Source organism: Pristiophorus japonicus, chromosome 11 (genome assembly GCF_044704955.1).
Source record: "Pristiophorus japonicus isolate sPriJap1 chromosome 11, sPriJap1.hap1, whole genome shotgun sequence".
NCBI lineage: Eukaryota > Metazoa > Chordata > Chondrichthyes > Pristiophoridae > Pristiophorus > Pristiophorus japonicus.
The window spans coordinates 189,459,913-189,470,976 of record NC_091987.1 but is presented as its reverse complement, the minus strand read 5'-3'; the positions used below and the strand labels follow the sequence as shown (position 1 = coordinate 189,470,976).

The window sequence follows — 11,064 nt, the reverse complement described above, 5'->3', positions numbered from 1 at the left end:
CTTTGCAGAACACCTCCGTTCAGTTCATAAGTGTGACCCTGAGCTTCCGGTCGTCTTTCACTTTAATTCTCCACTCCACTCCCATCCTGATATCTCCATCCTTGGCCTCCTACACTGTTCCAATGAAGCTCAACGCAAGCTCAAGGAACTGCACCTCATCTTTCGTTTAGGCACTTTACAGCCTGGATTCAACATTGAGTTCAACAATTTCAGACTATAACCTCTGCCCCTATTTTTTCACATGGCAGTTGTTGATAGAAACATAGAAACATACAAAATAGGTGCAGGAGTAGGCCATTTGGCCCTTCGAGCCTGCATCGCCATTCAATGAGTTCATGGCTGAACATGCAACTTCAGTACTCCATTCCTACTTTCTCGCCATACCCCTGGATCCCCCTAGTAGTAAGGACTACATCTAACTCCTTTTTGAATATATTTCGTGAATTGGCCTCAACAACTTTCTGCGGTAGAGAATGCCACAGGTTCACCACTCTCTGGGTGAAGAAGTTTCTCCTCATCTCGGTCCTAAATGGCTTACCCCTTATCCTTAGACTGTGACCTCTGGTTCTGGACTTCCCCAACATTGGGAATATTCTTCCTGCATCTAACCTGTCTAAACCCATCAGAATTTTAAATGTTTCGATGAGATCCCCTCTCATTCTTCTGAACTCCAGTGAATACAAGCCCAGTTGATCCAGTCTTTCTTGATATGTCAGTCCCACCATCCCGGGAATCAGTCTGGTGAACCTTCGCTGCACTCCCTCAATAGCAAGAATGTCCTTCCTCAAGTTAGGAGACCAAAACTGTACACAATACTCCAGGTGTGGCCTCACCAAGGCCCTGTACAACTGTAGTAACACCTCCCTGCCCCCGTACTCAAATCCCCTTGCTATGAAAGCCAACATGCCATTTGCTTTCTTAACCACCTGCTGTACCTGCATGCCAACCTTCAATGACTGATGTACCATGACACCCAGGTCTCGTTGCACCTCCCCTTTTCCTAATCTGTCACCATTCAGATAATAGTCTGTCTCTCTGTTTTTACCACCAAAGTGGATAACCTCACATTTATCCACATTATACTTCATCTGCCATGCATTTACCCACTCACCTAACCTATCCAAATCACTCTGCAGCCTCATAGCATCCTCCTCGCAGCTCACACTGCCACCCAACTTAGTGTCATCTGCAAATTTGGAGATACTACATTTAATCCCCTCATCTAAATCATTAATTTACAATGTTAAACAGCTGGGGCCCCAGCATAGAACCTTGCGGTACCCCACTAGTCACTGCCTGCCATTCTGAAAAGTACCCATTTACTCCTACTCTTTGTTTCCTGTCTGCCAACCAGTTCTCAATCCACGTCAGCATACTACCCCCAATCCCATGTGCTTTAACTTTAAAAAGTGAAACTATTTGCTCTAATAATGCATGCTAAATTGCTTAATGCATTTGACTGGCTACTGTTAGTGATGTCTACAATAGCAGCCTGGAATGACCTCGTAGCATATACATTAAAAGCAGCTATTCCCTAAACAACCACCAAAAATGCAGTGTCTGCGTTGGAGGAGAAATTTCGGTTCTGTGGCAGCATGCGACATAACACAGTGATAGTCTCCTTTGCAAAGCAGAGCCTCCGCAGATACTGCTCCTGACTAATGCAGTTATGTGTGGCTGTGCTTATATATTCTGCTGTTGGGATACCAACAAGAGGGTGCCAAGGGCCTTCGGTGTTACCTGACCAGCCTGGCAATCCTTTAACGCTCCTCTTCTTCTAAAAAAGTAAAGATACATGAGAATTCCCAATGTGAAATCCATTGTACCCCGTGTGAAATGGAGAGAACAAAGGCAGCCCACACTGCAAATGACACAAAGGCCGATATCAAAGTAGTGGGAAAAATAGCCCTCCAAAACAAGTCATAAAATTTAAAGGGATTATGACAACTTAAATGTTGGTAGCCTTTATAAAGACTCCTGATATTTTAAATGTATATTTCAACCTTTGTCAAGGTTGTTTGGGTAACAATAATGCTTGGCAAAACCCCAGCACACTAAATTTAGATGCAAGAAACAGAATTTGTGGTCAAACAATAAAGTGGCACAATGCTAAAACCTGTACAATGTCCGGTGAAGAGGAGGTAGTACAGAATAAGACGGTAGTTAGGAGGAAGGCAATGCTTGCCACATATGTGCACCCATGCCGTATGACAGTAATGCAGTATGCTTAGGAGGAGGTGGAGAAAGAGACTTGGAAGCGCAGAAAGAGGTCACTATTGTCTGCTATTGCCCACTGCTTCAGCTTATCTACTGGTAGGTTTTCCTCATTGCTCTAAAAATGGGTCCAGCTTTCTTCATCTACATTGTGCTACGTCTTGGACTTGTTTGTCCCCATTATCTCTGTCACCACAACTGTTCACAATAATCCATTTATGAACACAAGAAAATAAGAAATAGGAGCAGGAGTAGGCCAGCTGGCCCCTTGAGCCTGCTCCACCATTTAATAAGATCATGGCTGATCCGATCATGGACTCAGCTCCATTTCCATGCCAGCTCCCCATAACCTCTTATTCCTTTATCACTTAAAAATCTGTCTATCTCCACCTTAAATATATTCAATGACCCAGCCTCCAAGGCTCTCTGGGGCAGAGAATGCCACAGATTTACAACCCTCTGAGAGAAGAAATTCTTCCTCATCTCAGTTTTAAATGGGCGGTCCCTTATTCTGAGACTATGCCCTCTAGTTCTAGTCTCCCCTGTCAGTGGAAATATCCTCTCTGCATCCACTTTGTCAAGCCCCCTCATTATCTTATATGTTTCAATAAGATCACCTCTCATTCTTCTGAACTCCAATGTATATAGGCACAAACTACTCAATCTCCCTCAGGTGGATGTAAAAGATCCCATGGCACTATCTCGAAGAAGAGCAGGGGAGTTATCCCCAGTATCCAGGCCAATATTTATTCCTCAATCAACATAACACAAACAGATTATCTGATCATTATTGTTGTGTATGGAGAAAGAGTCAGACTGAACACTGTGAGCTCAAAATAAAGTGTGACCGTCGTCTTTTATTGCAAGTCTCCAGAGTGCCTCTCCAACCTGTGAAGCCTCCTTAAATACCTGTGCTCCCAAGGGATTATGGGATCCCAGGGGATGAGCAAATACAAGTATACATATATAACAACACTCCCCACCACCCCCCCCCCCCAAAGTCAATAGTGTAACTATTTACAATATGAGTCGATCTGGGACCCTTCTTGCCCTGGTTGATCATCTTGGTGTGAAAGCTGATGTTGTTGAATCATTTGTTGGGCCCTCGTTGGGCTGCTGGCCTTGCTGGGCTGCCTGGCGTATTGGGCCCTGCTGGGCTGCTGTGGATGATGGGTTCTGCTTCGTGGTCAACCGTGGTGCCGGTTGCCACTGGCGTGTATGTTGGGGGATCAAAAAAGATAGGGTCCAAGGTGGGTTGCTCAGGATAGTCCGTGAATCTGAGTTTGATTTGGTCCAAGTGTTTCCGGTGAATGAGTCCATTTGAAAGTTTGACCCGAAACACCCTGCTCCCCTCTTTGGCCACGACAGTGCCGGGAAGCCACTTGGGACCTTGTCCATAATTTAATACAAATACAGGATTATTGATTTCAATCCCGTGTGACACATTTACGCTATTATGGTATGCACTTTGTGATGATTCTGTTATTCCCATTTACACCTCTTTAACCACTGCCCATCTTTGGCTCCCTTCCCCACAGGAGCCTATGTTTTATTTCTCCTTGTCTCCAACAGCAGTTGGTCATTATTCCGACATTCACACCCTATCTAGACTAATCCTTTTCTAACTCCGGCCATTACCATTTCAATTCGGCCCATCATCCATTTTGTCTCTCTAATCTCTCCTGCCTTCCACCCTATCACAGACCTTCCATTTTGTTCTTTCGTCCCCTCCCCTTTCAGTGATTCTTTAGAATGTGGACCAAGACCTAACTCTATCAAGCCCGTGTGGTGGCTGGTGTGCAACGGTCACCACACGTTAAAAAAATCCACGCACAAACATCTTCCACCCTTCGGGATGTAGTTCAGAACCTGGAATTTTAGGTCCTTCATTTAAACACCTGTGGACTCATCCTTTTTTGGCGTGGAAGCAAGTCATCCTTGCTGCGAGGGACCGCCTGTGAGAATGTGTTCTTTCCAAACACTCGCCAGTTCTGACGAAGGGTCATCGACCCAAAACGTTAACTCTACTTTTCCCTCCACAGATGCTGCCTGAGCCCCTGAGATTTCCAGCATTTTCTGCTTTTATTTCAGATTCCCGCTTCCGCAGTATTTTGCTTTTGTATTAGAGAAAGATGAGGTGCTGTTCCTTAATTGTAATTAGTATTTATTTCAAATTCCTCCAATGCATGTGGAAATACAGATACTTTGCGGTGGGTGGGGGAAACTGTAGGTAAATGATTTGCAAGCTTGAGTGGTGCTGCACTTTAAAACCCAGCACCAGGCAGAGCAGCACACGTGATGCTCACAAGTCTGCTACAGTCTGGCCCGGGACAAACCTTGGAACGCTTTCACATACAGACGTAATGACGTTTGACAGCGCTGTTGCCGTGGCGACGACGCTGTGTAGTCGGAGCGCGCTGTTGGCGAGCGTCATGGCTGCCGCGTTCGTCCGGGTGAGTTCTGCGCGTGGTTACAGTCCGTAGCAACGGGAGACTGGAGAGTTAATACATATATTATATAAATCGCTAGGGGTAAAACGCAAGCCCGCCGCTTATAAACCGCCCTGATCTATTAAAAAGTCAGCGGCGGCGGGACTCGGGAAAGCCTCCGCAGACTGACACTCCAACTGCCCCAGCACTGCTTGCTGCGCCTGCGCCCCAGCTACCCTGGGTGCTGGCTGCAGGTGCATGGGAAGAGCAAGGGACAATTAAAGGAGCAATCATTGCATCCAGGGGGTCACAGGAAGCTCCAAGTGTCCAACTCCGTTGTTTCTTGGGTTTAAAAAAAATCTCACTTTGAAAATACTGTCGCTCCCCAAATATGTATTTTAAACATTGAAAAGATATACATTGGATGACCGCTTTGTGGAACACCTCCGTTCAGTCTGCGAGTGTGACCCCGAGCTTCGGGTCGCCTGTCGCTTTAATTCTCTGCTCCATCCCCACTCTGTCCTCGGCGTCCTATGCTGATCCTCGAGGAACAACACCTCATCTTTCGATTAGGCACTTTACATCACCATCATCATAGGCGGTCCCTCGGACGCGGGTGACTTGCTTCCACAAGAGTTCGCAGATGTTTCGATGAAGGACCCGATGTTCCAGTCCTGAACTCCAATTGAGGGGTGGAAGATGCCTGCACGTGGATTTTTTTTAACGTATGGTGACCGTTGCACATCAGCCACCACACGGGCTCGACAGAGCTAGGCCTTTATCCAGTGGCAAGGGTTGAACCAGGACGACTGGAGACCTGCTCTGCTTCACGGACCTTGTGCGCACACATATCGCAGTGTGGGCTGGCCCGTGCTGCCTCTGGGCCTTCGGCGCCTCTGGGCCCTCGACTCTTCTCGACACCGTACCCTCATTCGCTGCACTTTCGCCCATGATGTTCCAGGGCCTGGTGCTCCAGCTCTATTTATAACCCTGACCTGCAGTAGTGTTCTCACACAGGTCGAGGCGGCCCACGAGGTACTTGACCGCTTTCTGGACTCAACATTGAGTTCAACAATTTCAGACTATAACCTCTGCCCTGTTTTTTCACATGGCAGTTGTTGATGATTCTGTTATTCCCATTTACAGCTCTTCTAGACTCATCTTTTGTTTCTTTAGTTGACACATTACCATCTCCTTTTGCCTTGCACCATTTGCTCTTTTGTCATTTAATCTCTCCTGCCTTCCACCCTATCATACACCTTCCCTTTTGTTCTTTCCTCACCTCCCCCTGTCTCTGTACTTCTTTAAAATCTGTCACATCTCTAACCTTTTCCAGTTCTAACAAAAGTGAAGTGTCCTGAAACATTAACTCTGTTTCTCTCTTCACAGGTGCTGCCTGACCTGCTGAGTATTTCTAGCATTTTCTGTTTATATTATTGAAAAGAGGGCTAAGGAGTGACCTAATAGAGATCTTTAAAATTGAAAAGTTTTGATAGAGTAGATACTGAGAAGAGTGTTTCTACTTGTGGAGAAGAGCAAAACTAGAGGCCATCAATATAAGATAGTCACCAATAAATCAATTGGGGAATTCAGAAGAAACTTCTTTACCTATAGCGTGGGGAGAATGTGGAACTCGCTATCACAGGGAGTGGTTGAAGCGAATAGTATAGATGCATTTAAGGGGAGGCTAAATAAGCATAGGAGGTAGAAGGGAATAGAGGGTCATACTGATAGAGTTGGATGAGGAAAGACTGGAGGAGGCTCGAGTGGAGCATAAACGCTGGCATGGACTGGTTGAGCCAAATGGCCTGCTTCTGTGCTGTATATCCCATGTAATTAAATGGTTTGAGAGATTTGTCTGCCATTTTCTAATCACTAATGTCAGATCCAACATTGCCCCAACATTGACAGGACTGGTGAAACGTCAGTTTATAACTTTCATCAGAGTCCCAAGGGCAAATTACATCTTAGAAATAGTTTCATGTGTGTATTTGTTATTTTTAATTAACTTAAATGATGTGGGAAATTCTTTGGTATGGGCTTGCACTTGTAATCTCTTGACAACTTTTTCTGAATGACTTTAGAAGATTAGGGACCTTTTGGATATAAAGAAAGATATGTGTTTATATAATGGCTTGGCACATGCCAGCACGTACCAAAGCGCTTTACAGCTAATTGAGTACTTTTACAATGTTGTCACTGTTGTAATGTGGGAAACACAGCAGCTAATTTGTGTACAGCAAGGTCCCACAAACAGCAATGTGATAATGGACAGATAATTTGTTTTAGTCATGTTGGTTGAGGGATAAATGTTGGCTAGGACATCCCTGCTCTCCTTCGAATAATGCCATGGAATTTTTTACATCTACCTGAGAGGGCAATTCATGCGTACATCCAAAAGACGACATCTCAGTCAATGCAGCACTCCTTGAGTAATAATGTGCAGTTGATTACCTTATCAAGGCCAGAGATGTCAGTGCTGGAGATTTAACTATCCTTTAATACCTTTACTTCCCAAATAAATACATATCTCCCTTTTAGGCCCCTCAATGAACTTTGCAACAATGGCCTTATGGGACAGCATATTCCACAATCTCTCAATTCTTTGTGTGAAGGTATTTGTCCTGTATTCACTTTTAATCAGCTTAGCTATTGTCTTTGTCCCCGCCACAAACTCCATTCCCTAGCCACCGACTCCATCCCTCTCTCTAGCATCTGTCTGAGACTGAAACAAACTGTTCGCAACCTTGGTGTCCTATTTGACCCTGAAATGAGTTTCCAACCACATCCGCGCCACAGCTAAGACCGCCTATTTCCACCCCCGTAACATCACCCTTCTCTGCCCCTGCCTCAGCTCATCTGCTGCTGAAACCCTCATCCATGCCTTTGTTACCTATAGACATAACCCAATGAACCCCTGGCTGGCCTCCAACATTCTACCCTACGTAAACTTGAGGTTATCCAAAACTCGGCTGCCCGTGTCCTAACTCGTACCAAGTCCCGTTCATCACCCCTGTGCTCCCTGACCTACATTGGCTCCTGATTAAGCAACGCTTCAATTTTAAAATTCTCATCCTTGTTTTCAAATCACTCCATGGTCTCACCCCTCCCTATCTCTGTAATTTTTTCCAGCCCCACAACCCCCCAATATATCTGCACTCCTCAAATTCTGCCCTTTTGAGCATCCCTGATTTTAATCGCTCAAACATTGGTGGCCGCTCCTTCAGCTGCTGGAAGCTCTGAAATTCCTTCCCTAAACCTCTCTACCTCTCTTTCCATCTTTAAGACGCTGCTTAAAACCTACCTCTTTGACCAAGCTTTTGCTCATCTGCCCTAATTTCTCCTTATGTGACTTGGTGTCAATTTATTTTGTCTTATAATACTCTTATGAAGTGTCTTGGGACGTTTTACTACGTTAAAGGCGCTTTATAGATACAAATTGCGGCTGTTATTGTTTTTGTTAGCTCGAATTGTCAGATCAAGTCCCTTGTCCTGAAATCCCTGGCTAGAGGGAAGAGTTGTTCCCTCTACCTTGCTTATTCACAGCATCATTTTAAACGCCTCATCCATTAACCTCATCTCCAGGCAACACAACCAAAATTAACCCAATCTCTCTTCGTAACTGAGCTTTAATTCTGGTAAATCAATGCTGGACTTTTTCGAAGGCCAATATATCCTGAGAATTGGGCAGCCAATATTGAATACAGTATTCCAAATGAGATCTATCAAACACTCTGTTCGTTGCAGTAGTACTTCCCTGCTTTTATATTCTAAACTATATGTAAGGAAGCTAAGAAACTCATTAGTCTTATTGATTACTTCTTGCACCTACAGGCTAACTTTTAACAACTTGTGTACTCGGATCACTAAATGCCTTTATTCATCCACTTCCTCAGTATTTCACAATTGAGATTGTACTTCATCTGCCATTCTTTCATCCAAAGTTAATACACCATACTTTTATGTTAACTGCTTCTGCCAACATTCCACCTACTCGCTTAATCTGTCTGTCCTTTTTTTGTTATTGTGCTGTCTTCATAATTCACTATACCGGTAAATGAGTAATAGGATTGTTGAATAGTACCAGTTTTTAATTCGCTTTGAGCTTCGCGTCAATGTCCAGTAGACTTCCTTTAATCATTTCACGTACAACCTGTACACACAGCAAAGGGAGAAGACTTTCATCCCGTCATACTGGGCAGGGTCCTAACCATTCAACAACAACTTACACTTACTTATTTAGCGCCTTTAATGTAGTAAAACATCCTAAGGTGCTTCACTGGACCGTTATCAGAAATTTGACATCGAGCCACATAAGGAGATTTTAGGACAGGTGATCAAAAGCTTGGTCAAAGAGGTAGGTTTTAAGGAATGTCTCGAAGGAAGAGAAAGAGGCGAAGAGGTTTAGGGATGGAATTTATGAGCTTAGGGAACATAGGAACAGGAGTAGGCCATTCAGCCCCTTGAGCCTGTTCCACCATTCAATTAGATCATGACTGATCTGTATCTTAAGTCCATCTACTCACCTTGGTTCCATACCCCTTAATTCCTTTACCTAACTAAAATCTATCAATTTCAGTTTTGACGTTTTCAATTGACCTAGCATCAACAGCTTTTTGGGGAACGAGTTCTGGATCTCCACTACCCTTTGTGTGAAGAAGGGCTTTCTGACATCACCCTGAATGGCTTCGTTTTAATTTTAAGTTATACCCCCAAGGGCCGAGACAGATGAAGGATTGGCTGCCAATGGAAAGGCGAAAGAATTCAGGGATGTTCAAGAGGCCAGAATTGGAGGAACGCAGAGTTCTCGAAAGGTTGTAGGACTGGTTACAGAGATAGGGAGGGCCAAAGTCATGGAGAGATTCGAACACAATGGTGAGAATTTTAAAATAGAGGCATTGCTGGATGATGAGCCAACATAGATGAGGGAGCACAGGGACGATAAATGAACGGGACTTGATGCGAGTCAGGATATGGACAGCAGAATTCTGGATGAACTCAATTTTACGGAGGGTGGAAGGAGGGAAGCCTACCAGGAGAGCATTGGCATAGCTGAGTCTGGTGTCACAAAAGCATGGGATGGAGGAGAGTGTGGTGAAGGTGGGGGGTGGGCGGAGAAACCCAGGGCAGGGGACAGGAGGGGCCACATTGCAGCGGAGGTCTGGGGGGGGCGGGGGTGCGAAGTGTGTTGGAGGGGCGGGCCTGGGGCTCTGTGCCTCGGTGCGGGGAGTGTTCAGAGTGGAGTGGATGGGTTGACTGCGCAGATGGTGGTTGGTGGATGTGGTGTGGTTGGCGTCACGGGGGCGTGGCTCCAGGGGGGCTGGGGGCTCGACATCCGGTGGTGTTCGGCATTTGAGAAGGTTTCTGACGGGACGGGGCGGGTTGGGTGCGGGGGGAATGTTCCCGGTGTTGAGTGGGTCCGGAGCCGGGGGGTGGCACACTCTTGGGATGGAGGGTGGGCTGTTTGGGGCTGGGATTTGGAGGGACCTCTTCACTTGGGGAGTTGTTGGCTTGTAGGGTTCCCTGCCGCGGGGGGTTGTTGATGCCAGTTCATTTGATGTGTTTGGGAGGAAGTTGGATGTGGTCCTTGCGGCTGGGGGGGTCGGGGAGATGTGGGGGGGAGGTGCTGGTGTGGGTGATCAGCCATGATCTTGTTGAATGGTGGTGCAGGCTCGAAGGGCCGAATGGCTTACTTCTGCACCCATTTTTCTATGTTTCTATATCCTGATCGATATCGCGGTCAGAATTCTCCTGAGCACACATTTCCATGGACCCCATCTCCCCCCACCCGCCTTGGTCTGGAGTGCACGCATCTGGATCCTCAGGATCTTGAGGAGTGTCGTCTTCTTCTTGCAAAAGATAACACAACAGTCAAATGGTTAGCAGCACAGGAGGGGGCAGGATGGGTGGCATGAGTAGTCTCACGTATAGCAGGCCAATCAGCAGGTTGATTTGAAGAGCCACGATGCATTTTAATGACTCGCCCTCACCCTCCCGTGTGTGTCCAGTTTGTGCAGAGCTTATTCTTTTTCTGCCAGTGCAAGTCAGCAACCCTCTGTTCCAGGGGTGTCAGTTGGTGCAGCTTTGGCGGACCTCCTCTTGTTCTAGTTCTCTCCCTCTTGTGGGCCAATTTCTTCTGCAAAGATGAAAATATTAATTGTCAGACATGGTGCGTTTCTGATGGGTGGGACACATACAGATGCTCACATTTTCCACTGCAATTCAAATTAGAGATGAAGATATTACTTACACTCACTACTTGACCAACATCCTGCCATTTCTTCTTGCACTGGCTTTCAAATCTTGCGGTGTTGACCCCAGCGGAGAATTCTTCGGCAATGAGGTTCCATCTTTTTCTCATTTCCTTGGGGGAGACCTTTGACGGACCACTCTTGCTGATATCCAGCTCCAGCCATTTCTC

General features: G+C 45.9%; 1 protein-coding gene across 2 annotated transcripts in view; it reads left to right on the top strand.

Annotated features, from left to right (window-relative positions):
- The first annotated feature begins 4,629 nt into the window (after window positions 1–4,629).
- Window positions 4,630–11,064, top strand: part of jhy (junctional cadherin complex regulator) — a 118,531-nt gene continuing 112,096 nt past the window's right edge. For both annotated transcript variants that reach the window (XM_070894365.1, XM_070894364.1), the window contains exon 1: window positions 4,630–4,667. The gene's annotated coding sequence lies outside the window, so the exon portion shown is untranslated. The remainder of the gene's footprint in view (window positions 4,668–11,064) is intronic.